The sequence below is a fragment of the Haliotis rubra genome, unplaced genomic scaffold (assembly GCF_003918875.1).
Source record: "Haliotis rubra isolate DU_JTF1 unplaced genomic scaffold, ASM391887v1 Scf442, whole genome shotgun sequence".
Classification (NCBI taxonomy): Eukaryota; Metazoa; Mollusca; class Gastropoda; order Lepetellida; family Haliotidae; genus Haliotis; species Haliotis rubra.
In genome coordinates, this window is record NW_025767127.1 from 491,190 (window position 1) to 506,177 (window position 14,988).

At 39.1% G+C, this 14,988-nt stretch overlaps 1 protein-coding gene across 1 annotated transcript in view; it reads left to right on the forward strand.

Moving 5' to 3' along the window:
- LOC124289488 (heat shock protein 75 kDa, mitochondrial-like) overlaps positions 1–14,988 on the forward strand; it is a 92,446-nt gene that overhangs the window by 47,618 nt on the left and 29,840 nt on the right.

The following is a 14,988-nucleotide window of genomic DNA, read 5'->3' on the forward strand; positions in this document are numbered from 1 at the left end:
TCAAACATCAAGACATCTCATCATGAGTAGATTATGATATTGATCAGCACAGTCATTGATTATTTCCCTTATGTTTACCATAATTGTTTAACAAGACATCCATGCATGGCATGGAATGAGTGAGTTGTCTCCCCTGCCGTGTGCCAGCTGGCGGTTCCCAGCTGGTGCTGACATGATGTGCTCCATGCCATGTGATGGTTAAGCTTACATCAGTCAATACCTGAGCAGACTCACTAATGCATATATCAGTGTCATCTGATACCTTGCATGCACAACTCAACCGCATGTAAGAGCCTTAGTCCCAGATATGCACAGATGTCAGCAGAAACTTGTAGAAAGCATCTCACACAAGAATCGATCGATAAATTTTGACTTGATTTTTTTTACAACGGTACAAGAATCTGTATTGAAATGTCGCACTCACGAATAAAAAGAAGTTGTTATCCATAAAGTTTGTTCTATATTGTACTTCCCAACTTCTAAAATGCCACTCAAAGAAGTTGATATCTTTTATACGTAGAGATACAGTTAACTACAGTTATAATGATCACAAAGGGACTACTAATTTTAATTTATTATAACAGTAGTTCATTATACACATTTCAATTAAAATGTAGACCAAATGGCCTGGACAAAAAGAAACAGTTTGTTATATCTGTCTGTTAGCATAAACGTTTANTGGTTACACCCATAGTTTCCTCTGTGTGTGGTGTGTGATGTTGTTGGAATTTGCTTAAAACCAAACTCAGTCAGTCAGTCAGTCCTCTGTGTGTGTGTGACTATGTGTTCAACGCAGCTGAACGGGGACTATGTATTCAGCAGCGTCCGTACGTACGTACGTACGTCCCAATTCTTGTTAACGCGATATCTCATGAACTGTTGTACCACATGTCTTCAAATTTGGTGTCAGCCTACATTGGAGGATTACGCAGACACCAGTCGATTTGCGTGACCTTGACCTTATTTTCAAGGTCACCACGACACTTTGACCACTTTTCCAACTCTTGTTCACGCGATATCCCATGAACTGTTGTACCCAATGTCTTCAAATTTGGTGTCAGCCTACATTGGGGGATTACGCAGACACCAGTCGATTTGCGTGACCTTGACCTTATTTTCAAGGTCACCACGACACTTTGACCACTTTTCCAACTCTTGTTCACGTGATATCTCATGAACTGTTGTACCCAATGTCTTCAAATTTGGTGTCAGCCTACATTGGGGGATTACGCAGACACTGACCACTTTTCAAACTGTTGTTAACATGATATCTCATGGACTGTTGTATCCAGTGTCTTCAAATTTGGTGACAGCCTACATTGGGGGATTACGCAGACACCAGTTTATTTGGGTGACCTTGACCTTATCTTCAAGGTCACCACGATACTTTGACCGCTTTTTAAAGCGGATATCTCATAAACCATTGCACCCAATGTTTCAAGTATGTTGACAGCCTACATTGGGTGATTATGCAGACACCAGTCATTTCAGGCATCTTGTATGTGACCCAAAAATAAAAAGTAGTAAATATAGATATTCCATTCTTTAGCGGCGGGGGACATTGCCATATCAGTGGCAAACACTTGTTTGGTTTGTCTCAAGATTAAAAAAGTATTGCAGGAAAGCTCACCCCTCACCCCTTGTCCCCTGACCTTCTTAAATTCTATCACAGGTTTTAATTTCACCATAATCTTTAATTCTTCTCACATTGCTGACACTGGAGTGTGGTACAAGTACTGTAAATCATGAAATTAACGCGAGCATTTTATTAATGCGAAATATGCGTCTGTACTCTTCTCGCATTATTATAATGATGCATTTCAGTCTGACCATGTCTACTTAATAAAAGACAGAAAACATAAATCTGTTGATACTACACATTACACCAATACAGGTCACTTCCTCATTACAGGTATCTCAAGCCACATGTAATTATCACTGGTCATTGTTTAAAGTCACTCAAGCACATCAGCCAGACCGGACATTCTCCAGCCACGTGTTTGTTGTACCTGGTTAGATGACTTGTGTCTTTCAACTTCGGATTACGTTTATACATGTTGTCATAAGACAAGTAGTAGCAAGCAATCACGTGATCAAACATGGCAGCATAATCAAAACATCGTCAGCTCACTGTCATTCATTGCTTAAAGCTCAGTTCATTTTATCATCAACACAGATTCCTGAGCTCGCATTAATTTCGTGACGCATTTTAGACTAGACCCTCGCACTCACATTAAATTTGTGATGCATTAATTTCATGATTTACAGTTTTTTATAACAATTACAGGATTTCCTCACTTCACAGAAGTACCCTTCTGATTTTATTATTCATATATGTATTCTGAAGAAAAAATCTTAGGCTTTCTATTTTTATATAAAAGGACAAATAAAATAACATGGAAACGCATGGAAATGCATTGATTGTGTTGGAGAGGCCACATTGATATTGTGGCTGCGTGCCTTATAAGACGTGCCATTTTCATATATGTGTTGAGTGCTTTGAAACACTCACCATACAGAATGGGGACTGGGTTGTCAGAGTGGCAGTGACATGACCATTTTCATTAGAGATATCTGGTGTCCCCCTCCGTGATATTGCTGGAATATTGCTAAAACCATACTCACTCACTCACTCATTAACGATACCTGATGGCAGATGTGTTCTTATCTTGATGATATGAGCCGGCATGACATGAAAGTTAGAATTACAATATCTGATACCAGTCTATATAGGAATTCTTGATCAGCAATACATGTGTTGAGGCAGATGCCACTGACATTACATAGTCGCTGACTCAGCATTTCACAACATCAAACAATTCAGTAGTTCTAGATAAAGAATGTTTTTGGAGTTACTGTTTAGATATTTATTTAGTAATGAGGGATACATTTTGTATATACTCAGTAAGTTGTGCACCATTTATATACTCATGTATATTACAACATTCATAAAAGCAAATAAGGAAGTTTACTTTAAAAAGGGTATCATGGTGCTTAATGTATTGCCATCAGAGTGTCACTAAAACATATCCCAAAGTGAGCTAAATTCGACTTTCTGGTGTTTTCGACGATCACGTTGCTGGCGCTATATCTGGGGAGTACGTGCGCGATCGGTGAGCACAAGCAATTTCATCGGCAGGGCGGATGCCCAGTCACTGTCGTGAGAAGTTGTATTGACAATTGAAAAACGGAAGTTAAGTTGTTTAAAAAGCAAACAAACATCAATATTATTTACCAGAGATCGTTAATATCACTTCAGATGCAAAATCAATTGCCTTTATAACAAAAAATAGCAAGCGAAAATTCAGTAAGTTCATTCATCTGCTGGTGACAGGCAATATTTAAATAGAAAGCCACGTTATCACAACACAAAATTCACAAATGTGGCAAACGTCAACAGTTTCGCCGATACGATGTCATCAACCATATTTTGTAGGAAACACTTGATATTTTTGTGTGAAATAGATGAATATATTCTTTATCACCCAAGGTTAGTAAAATTAAAACTTCAAATGATATTACAGATAAAAATTACGTTTTTGTCTTACATCGTCGAAAACCCCTGATACCGGGATATTGCATAAATCTGCTGTATAATATTATTGTTAGCCTTAGTGAAAATATGACAGCATTTTGTTTTCCTATTTTCTATTGCTATATGATTGTGATTTTTACATTTTTTCATAGTATTCTTTTATTTTGTTTACTTTTCTCTCTGAATGTTATAAGTGAATGTTTGTAGGTCTACTCTCCATGTTACTAAACCGTAGTTGCTGTTGGATATTTCCCCCATGCTGGGTTCAGCTGTAGATTCCATTGTACATCCTCTTGTGATGATATGCAGCTTAACCCCATGATTACCTCCCTTGATGTACCAGCTGTGAGGACCTTCACAGGTGACTCTCTGTGACCTTCATACGCTGTGTCACAGATGGGGCCGTGGGTCGGTGGTTGTTCTTGGCCAGATATTTCTCGTACTGACCTGTATCCGTCACAGCAGTTATCTGTATAATGGTGTCATATCTATCATTTGTTCTCATAACTGTGATTGCATGGCTTACAGCCTCATGTCAAAATGGGTTCAGCAATTAATTAGGAATTGATTGTAAGGTTATGCCATTGTTTTCTTTATATAACATATAAAGTTACTTTTTAAAATATGAATAAATATTTCACAATGATGAATTCATGAATAAGTAACAGGTTGCAGCTACATGAAGAGACACTTCATACAGAGTAATGAGAGTTAATCAGATTGTGTTTGAGAAGGTCACAGGTGATGTGCACAGATGTTCTGTATTCAATGATGTCACCAAGTGATTTAAGAAATACAGTTCACTCTACCACCATGTATAGTGTAATAAAGCACACTTTCGCCCTGAACTATTATAGTTAAAGTACGAGAACTGTATTTCTTTTCTAAGATGCCAAATTTAATACTTTCTAAGGATAATTACGATTAATTTAAGACGAAACACAAACGACGGTGTCGGTGACCTAAATTAAGAATGCTCGCACAGGGCTAAGTGGCGGACTGTTCTATTGATGTGTCTGCCCCCCTACGTTAAGACTAAATGATAACAGTTTGATGCCGGTTTACGTTTGGATTAAATATCTTCTCTGAATTATTTTAATTACATCTGTCATTAACGTAAACCATATGGGGCAATATGAACGTCGCATTTCTACTACCAACGTAAATTCAGATCAGTACATCCAAATGAAGCTGAGTAGTCAAGCAACATTCCACAATTGCATTGTGGGAATGTAAACATTGCGAATGTTACCGTGTCGCTGAAAACGTGTGAGTTGAATTGACACATTTTAACCGTCGTAAAACATAAACATAATGTTTCCACCAGTGATGTTAGCTGTGTGAAGCAACTGCAAACCAAGAAACGGGATGCAACGGAGTAGTTTAGTGTACGAGGCCGTACGAGGCGTTGACAACTGACATGCATCGTGACGTCGCTTACATTGTGACGTAATGTAAAATGGTTCGATTATGAGGGGGCACACTAGAATGGCGCAGTGAGGGGATAACGTCATTCAATTTTTATGTCATCAAAAAACTATACCTTTATTGTCTGATAATGTTTGTTTTTATCGATTGTTCTAACCGCTAGGCATCTTAGAAATGCTATTATGCCCTCTTCCTGTGGTCTAAAACATTGTAGTTTTCAATGTAGAGTTGTTTTCCTTACTTGTGCTAGGATTTGCTGGTTGTGGTTTCAGAGTGGGGATGATCATGGGTTTGTCTGAACAATACCCTTTTGTGTCACCCAGAGTTATGCCCCTTAGTCGTGCTAGGATCTACTTATTGTGGTTTAAGTTTGATGATGTTCTTGGGTTTGTCTTAACAATAACCTTTTGTGTCACCCAGAGTTATGCCCCTTAGTTGTGCTAGGATGTACTGGTTGTGGTTTCAGTGTGATGATGATCCCGAGTTTGTTAACACATACCAATGGATGCTGCACATAGCTGCATCCCTTAGTTGTACCATGATCTACTTCAGCCAGTCCTCCAGCATCAAACAAATATACAATGTTGTATATACTGCTCTGGGTGGAATTAAAACCTGATGATTCAGACACAGAAGTTGACGGTACATTTGTATTTATGATGCTAAGTTTGCTCTACCCTCAGTGCAGTCTTATATTTTTCCCTGAACTTTTATGGTTTAAACCGGTTGACATCATCTTGCCATATTTCTTCATAGGGAATAATATTCATTTACCTGACAAGGTATTTTTCCTGACAAGGTATTTTTCCGCTAAAAACGACTGTTCCAGCAATGAATAATTGATGTGAATGTACAACTTGATTGACATGAGTGATAAACGTGTGTTACCAAGGATACGTCAAGCGTCAAGATGTCAGCCCATCATCACATAAATCAAAAAGTTTGTTTTATCACAGGATAAAGTATCATTAGGTTTTTTATCTTTCATTGAAAACGTCTCAGGATCAAGCATAACAAGTCAGAATGAATGTGTGCATTTTATTGTAATTGAATAGATCACCTGACCATCTTATATACGCTCTGGGTTAGATCTGATCTTCAGCAGCCCATGTTTGTCATAAGAGACAACTAACTTGGACCAACATGTAACCACCTATTTCTATTGGGTGTAATCTACCTTAGCAGTGACAGGATCTGCTGGTTATAGGTTCAGTTCCAATATTCCCCTCTAGGATCCCTGGATCCTGAAGCCTTGTATAAGTTTTCAGGGGTTTCTCAAAGAGAGAATAGACTTGTACTATATTGGGTTAGAACTGGTCTTCAGTAGCCCATGCTTGTCGTAAGAGGCAACGAACAGAATCAGGTGGTCAGGCTCGCTAACTTGGTTGACACATGTCATCAGATCCCAACTGCGTAGATTGATGTTAATCACTGGATTGTCTGGTCCAGACTCGATTAGTTACAGACCGCGGCCATATTGCTGGAATATTGCTGAGTGCGGGCGTAAAACTAAACTCACTCACCCTGCCAGATCAAACTGACAAGCTTAGATATATCTGAAATATTATTCCACGCTTGCTCATTCACTCTGAAAACATGCTTTAGGTAACAAAAAGAGAAATTGGTGACTATTTATCAATCTAAAAAAGACTGTATCTTAAGTCATGTGTAAGGTCATTACATTGTTTGATCTGTTGTAAGGTATTTCTACATGATTGTATGTTTCATTGTAAAATATCCTTGTCCCACACCGAGGGAGAAAACTGGTGTATTTTAGTGGACATTGTCATGCTATTTTTATTGTGTTGACATCAAAGCGGAAAGAAAACATGCCATTTGTGTTGTTTCATGTTGTGAACATACTTCTGTCACTGTGCTTCAATGTTTCAGTTTTACAGAGAAGTGCCTAAGAATTTGGCTTTAGCAAACAAAGTAAATGATCTGTGAACCTACATTTTGTACCATCATCGGTGAGCATTTGCCTGGAGAGTTGAAGGTCGGTTTAGTTCCGTCCTCTGGGCATGTTACACTAAAGTCATTATCCTACCAGGCTCAGCTTGAAAGGGATAAAACAATGACCAGTCGGCTCAGAGTCAGTATAGTGGGTGACTGAGCTATCCATCTGCACCATTATTTAATAAGGGGAAATCTACTTTGAACCCGACCCATGAAGATCCGGGGAAGAATAGGTCTTCAGCAACCCATGCTTGCCACAAAAGGCGACTATGCTTGTCGTAAGAGGCGACTAACGGAATCTGGTGGTCAGGCTCGCTGACTTGGTTGACACATGTCATCGGTTCCCAATTGCGCAGATCGATGCTCATGCTGTTGATCACTGGATTGTCTCATCCAGACTCGATTATTTAAAGACCGGCGCCATATAGCTGGAATATTGCTGAATGTGGTGTAAAACTAAACTCACTCACTCACTACTTTGAACCCCAGTAACTGTGACCTGATTCACACTGGCTCTGAAGAGAATGGTCTTCAGCAACCCGTGCTTGTCATAAGAGGCGACTAATAGGATTGGGTGGTCATGCTTGCTGACTTGGTTGACACATGTCATCATATCCCTGTTGACGCTTAAGATGTTGATCACTGGATTGACTGGTATAGACTGGATTATTTACAAACCACCGCTGTATAGCTGGATAATTGCTGTACAGGCCACCTTGATTACTCACAATCCACTTTGATTACTCACAAGCCACTTTGATTACTTATGGGCTACCTTGATTACTCATAGGCCACCTTGATTACTCACAAGCCACTTTGATTACTTATGGGCTACCTTGATTACTCATAGGCCACCTTGATTACTCACAAGCCACCTTGATTACTCACAAGCCACCTTGATTACTTATGGGCTACCTTGATTACTCACAAGCCACCTTGATTACTCACAAGCCACACTGATCACTGGCCACCCTGATTATTTACAGGCCATTTTGAATACTTACTGATAAATGGGTGTGCTTTTTCATAGAGTTTTAATAACTTGAAGCGACTTGTTCAGCATTTATGGCATATATTAAGTTATCCTCAATTGTGAACAATTGGTGAACAGCTGCAAGCCTAGTACACTAACATGGACATATAGTCATATAATGTCTAATCCCACTGTTGAAGCCAGTATGCTGGGTGTGTAGTAAGGATATGGCAGCAACTATTTAAACCAATATAGAACAGTTTGACAAACAAGAGGCCTGTTATATGTGCTCCATGTTTGTGGCTTCAAGTTCACCCACGGGAATATAGTGAACTCAAGTTTGAGGAGCATAGCCTCAGATGATTGATTCAGTTAATTAGCAGTCTTTGAAAAATGTATATTTTACTTATACTATGCCCCAGGCATTGTGTGGAAATACATTAATTACATGTGGTTATTGGACAGTTACAAGTGGAGCCTTTCCACACTCCTACTCAAATTCTCGCCCCACACCCACACAATAAATCAAGTGACCACCCACTCACTCACCCACCCACCCACCTACTCACTCACTCACTCACTCACCACCCACTCACCCACCCACCCACTCACTCACTCACTCCACTCACTCCTCACCAGTAAACAAGACTAACCATGAAGATCTGGGTTAGAATTGGTCTTCAGCAACCCATGCTTGTCTCCCCTTGAAGATCTTGGTTAGAATTGTCTTCAGCTTGTTGTAAGAGGTGACAAACAGAATCAGCTGGTCAGGCTCGCTAGCTTGGTTGACACATGTCATCATATCCCAATTGCGTAGATCGATGGTCATGCTGTTGATCACTAGATTGTCTGGCCCAGACTCTATTATTTACAGACCGCCGCCATATATAGCTGGAATATTGCTGAGTGCAGTGTTAAACAACAACCAACCAACCAACCAACCAACTTACTCACCAATAAACAAGTCATAAACATGCCTTAATGCACGCTCACACATTCATCATGATATGTTTTTGATAGCTTCAGTTATTGAGGTTTTTGTCCCCACAACCCAGATGTTCTCAACAACTATTTTTACAGCATGATCTGTGAGTTATTCAGTATCTCTGCCTTCACATCCCACTAGAGACCCCTCTGGCTGCTCACGTCAAGCTGTACATCACAAGATCAATTAGCGTATTGATTATTTGTTGAGATTTGTGTATAAGACGCTCCATGATTGATCACCGCGGGAATGACAGCGGCAAGGTTGCCACACCTAACCTGTAGACTGCACTATCGACTGTACTCACTTGCATCTCTACAGGGGCAATATTTTATTTACTGCTCAGGTTGTCTCAAATAGTGTTGTACATTGTTGTACATGTCAGGCATTCCGTGGTCAATGTGGCTTTGCTGTAGGAAGTGATACTACCGAGTATATGTGGACAGGATATGCTGCTGTACAGACTACTCACATGTGCAGTTATTTGTTCCTGGGTTGGTTTGTCAGTGATTGTTTGTAAATCAATGATGAAGATGGAAGGTCATGCACACAAAAGTTGCTCTATCGACATTAAGTGGATGGGTAGCCTAGTGGTTGCAACGTTAATAGTAAGGCCAAAAATCTGGGTTCAGTTCCCATCTGTAGGTCAGTTTGTGCCTCTTCATAGTTGGAATATTGGTAAAAATGGCAAAAGTTCATTTTCATGCTTCCATGCTAAGGACATTTGCAAGCTATCAAAACAATTCCCAATGGAAAGCAATTTTCTGCTCAAGGGTTTTTATTTCAGATTGCCACATATGACAGTTGAATTCAGCTGGTACGTTGTACTGCAAATATACAAATGCGAGACTGCCACATTGCTGGAATATTGTTGAGTGCGATGTTAAACAACAAACAAGATATAAATACAAGATGTTTTGATAAGGAAGTATATTAGATTACCATGGATTAGATAGCAGTTTGCGAATGCTCAATAGATTAAATAGGATTTTATACAATATTTTGTTTTGTAAATAAAGATGTTTTAGTGCAAACAAAACTGAAACTTGCCTTATTCCTGATTAATGGATGTGTTTGCCACCCTCAGCAGGGAAATTATGATCTGTGTCGGGGAAGATGACAACTGCCTTCATAGTAACACTGGCCTGCTGCCATGACAAGAGGTGCCAGATAGCTAGAGTTTTCTATAAAGTAACATTTATTCAGAGTGAATATTGCATTATTTTACAACAATGGGAACAATATTATTAAAAGATAAAATCAAAGTCATTGTTTATGTAATATTGGTTCAAGAAAGAGGTATAGGTACTCATTGTAGACATGTTATAACAAACTTGGTGAGGAATCTGTAGTGACGGTTTAGGAACTGACAACAGCCAGCGTTATAGAACGTGTACTTGTCGTGATGAGCAGCAAAGTACAGTATACACATTGCAGAAATTCTGTCAGTTTCTTTATGTCTATCTAACTTGCAGGCATAAAGTTTTTTGGATGTTTTAACTTGCTAAGTTTTGGTTGTATTCGACAACTTGCTTCACCACAGGGAAGTTAAGTCTCTAAGTCCTAAGCTAGGTGAGGAGTGGGTTGTTGACCTATCTGACTCAATTGTGTCCCCCAGTTGTATCTTTACTCTGACTTTCAGTCATGTACAGACAGTTGTGTGCCTGTCTCACAGTACATCAACCACATTATTTTCCCTACTGCCTAGCCCTTTCTGCAATGCTAAAGTGATACATGAAGCAAGTCTAGATTTCTACAGGTTCAGGAACTGAATCTCACATCTCACTGGGACTCCTTTTCAATTTAAATGGAATTTTTGTTTCTATAAAAATTATATATCTTCAGAGACCAAAGGTTAGTCTAAGAGAGCTGTGTTCTAGTTATGATATATCTGACAGTGCCTTTAAACTGTGTTTACTCACTCAACAGAACATCCAATTTGTGTGAAGATGGGAACCAAACCGTCTTGTACAGTGTCAGACCTAACTACATCTTCAAGAGGCATTATAAGTTGGTGATCTTAGAAAGGATGAGATATGTAGAGTATGTAAATAGTAAAGAGGGGCTGTCATTCAAGTTCAGGTTTAAGACAATATTCTTGGATGGTTGTCTAAGGTTCAGGTGTCTGTATTATTCCGTCTATATTAAAGTTCATTCCATTTTATCGTGTCTTAGAATCATTTTCTTCAGTTACAAGCATTTCCCGAATTAAAGCCCTCGGCTTAATTATGGTTTTTTTATTTGTGACCGAGAAGGGTCATTTTCCGTTATTAAGCCCAGGGCTTAAGTACGGGAAATCCCGATAGGAGTGATGTTTTTGTGTAGGTTCTAACCCCATTATCACACAAGTGGTGTAACCGCCTCCGTGGTGTAGTGAATGAATGTGTGCATAAATGGGAAGAAATGAACGCGTAAGATGTATCGAGTGACGTGCAGCCAGTTTATTGTAATTGAATAGATCACCTGACCATCTTATATACGTTCTGGGTTAGAACTGCCTGGAGTGCGGAAGGTCGCAGGTTCGACCCCCGACCGCGTCATACCAAAAGACATTAAAATATGGTACTTATTGGTCCCTGCCTGGCGCTCGGCATTGATGGGTACAACAAGGACTGGTCGGCTCGGAGTCAGTATAATGTGTCTGAGTGGGGTATTCATGCTTCACTGCGGCATGGCATCTCAGTGGGCTAGCACTATAAAACCAGCTTCAGTCTGGGCTAGTACATGCAGCCGCACATACACACGCATGCACGTCGTCATATGAGCGAAATATTCTCAAGCATGACGTTAAACCCAATTTCACCTCACCTCACAAGTGGTGTACAGAGGCATGCTTGTGTATATCATTTCAACAATGTTGTGTCATAAATGAAACTGATTACAACAATGTTGATCTCATGCTGGCTAGGCGGAGTTGGTATGTGGGGTGTTATGACAGGAACACAACGACTACGTAGACGACCCAGATATACACACGGAGAGACATGCGGAGAGACACACGATGGGGTCAGGAGCGAACAAAACATCTGTCACATTGGTTAACTAGCTGGCAAGCATATAAACATTTTGCTACATATTTAGCTTTCGGATATAACCATTATACCACTTAAAGCAGTAGAGGAGACTTGAACATTGTACAACATATTTAATATCAGTGGTATTATATACATTATACAACACATTTAGAAAGCATTGGTGGATATAAACATTTTACCACATATTGAACTAGTTTGGGAGGATATATATGGGATCACGTATTTGACTACCAATGGAGGATATACACATTATACCACATACTTAACTATTATTGTAGGATATATACATAGGACCACGTCTTTAACTATCAGTGGAAATTATAAATCTTATCCCACATATCTAACTATAGTACTGTCGGAAATAGAAAAAAACTGTTTTTAAGCTCTTACTCTGTATCCCTAAAATTTACACAACTGCAAATAGCAGATGTCGAAATAACCCACATCGGCCTAAATGGGCGTTCAGTGGGATGCGTAATAGGATATCCATAAAAGCATGTTTACTCGTAAAATCGGGCAAAACTTAGAAAATATACGAATAGCTGCTGAAAACAATAGATCAGACTATAGATGACAATTAGGTCGCTCAGCCAGGTATGATGACGGACCGTTGACTCACCTGGCATGAAATGCATGTGCTGCCTACAGGCGCCCAAGGGGTCATCTCAAAGATATTTTGTGCTGTTTCATGTGTGTTGACTATGCCTCATCTATTGATTAACAGCTTAAGTGTCTTTCTTTCATAAAGTTTATGTGGAGATATGTAAAAGAGTTTGATACCTGATAACCATAGAAACGCATCGTATGAAATGTCTCAAAATATATAGGTGGCATGACCACCCGATCGTAAAGATCGACAGGACTGGATATTATTTCCCCAGTATAATTGCCCTAAAGGATTATCGTATCTTAGCTGATATCTCTTTCCCCAAGCCCCACCCCAACGATCGTGTGCGACACCCGTCCAGGTTTTGCTTCTGTGACGAACTCTCCTATCTGTTTCTTTTTATAGTGACAGTGAGACTCCATGGTAGCTACATCCTTAATAGTTTCAGCATGAAAGTTATTATTTTTTACGCCAGCTATCGTTTATAATGAAGCTACGTCTAATTTCAAATTGGTCACTTAAAAAGTGTCCTTTATAATACAATATCGTCGCACACTAATTTGCATACAGCCATGGTCTGTTCCAAATAATTCGTTTTGGACTTAGAAAAAAATCGCATTGCTCATTTCTGCTATAATCTCTCCTCAGTAAAGTCCTTTTTCTACGTTTCTTGTGTCCCTACCATTGAGACTGTAGTTAGGCGGACCTTAGTTTTAGAGATATTTCACACTTGCACATATCAACTACATAAATTGTAGAGATAAATGTGAAAATACAGTTTTTTTCTATTGCCGACAGTACTATAGTTTTGGAGGATATTTGCATGGGATCACATCTTTAACTATCAGTGGATAATATAAATTTTATACATGTTATTTAACAAGCAGTAGGATGCAAACATTGTACCACATGTTTAATAGTCAGTGGAGTATATTAAGATATAACCACATCTTTAACTAGCAGTGGAAGTTATAAACAATAAACCAAATATATTACTTTTAGTGGAGTATGAAAATGTTATACCATATATTTAACTAACAGTGTAGTATACAACCATTATGTTGAGCAGTGGTGAAATAGAGATTATACAACATATTAATCAAGCACTACTTCCTTATCCTTGCATTTGATAGGCACTATGTAGATGGAAGACCAGCATGACAGCATGTTCCATGGCAACTTCATCATGCACAGAAATGCCATTACGAATAACAGGGATGGCAATTTTCCGCGGATTTTATTTCAAATTGTTCAATTGTGAATCGTCTAAATCCATTGAGAAACCCTCAACTCGATTACACGATACTAAGTTTTCAGCTGAAAATAGATTTTCCTGTTGCCATCCCTGGAATAAATAAGTTGCTGTCTATGGTTTATGTCTTCACGTGGTCCACCATAAGTGAGGTGATATGTATCCATATGGAGCTTGTGCAGTAAATATATTCGTGTGCCCTCGGGCATTGTTGACATACCGTAATGCAGACTTGATTGTTGATGACATCACAGGGTAATGGCGTGTCACTGTTGGAGTCAGGATGAAAGGTTTTAAATCTACATAGTACTGTTGCACTGATTATCCAGGATGTCAGTAATGTACACATTACTGTTGTGTCCTGCTGATCCAATCTAACACTTTTTCCTGTGAGACAAAATGCCCCTGAGGTGGGATGACGTGGGGTTTAGTGTGGCAAGGTTATTGCACTTTATATGCATGCATGCAAATTTACATCCTGCGTGTTGGACTCAACAATTTTGTAAAATCCTCCAAAAATATATTCATAAGAATCATAGCTGACACAATATTTTTTCAAATAAGTGTGCCTTGGATCCAAATAACTGAAATTACTCAGGACAGAGGACAATATCTCAAAATATGCTTTCACAGCCTTGCTTTATTTAGCATTGATAATGAAATTCTTTTATTTACAAAATATTTTCCTGACTCAAATTTAGGAAATGACACCCAAAAACATTGACTTTGAGTTATCCTGACTCCCATTTTTCAAAGTCGGTGTAAAACCCTGGCCAAGACTCATTGTAAACCCATGGCTCAGGAAACATGTGACACTCCTGAGAAATAGTCCTGAGTATATATATTTCAGCTGAATTACTACAAGGATGTTGTGGTTTCCCCTGCATCAGCAGCTGGTGTCAAGTAGCGGAGTGATGTACCCAGCAGTGGGTGGGATAAATTTACCTAGAGGAATGATTTCGCTATAAACATGAATAATTCATATCCCCTGCTATAAAAGCTGCAGCAGGTGCTTGTAGTGCCGCCATGGTCCACAACTAAACCAGTGCAACATAACAAGGAGAGGGTTAACTCACAATTCACACCATGTGAAACCTGTAAATGTGATGATAGAGTTAAACGAGAATTGTTTGTCTAGAGTGATTTTGAAACTAAACATATATTATCACATTCTCAGAGTATGAGTGCATTGTGCATCAGAATGTCTGTCATAGGTA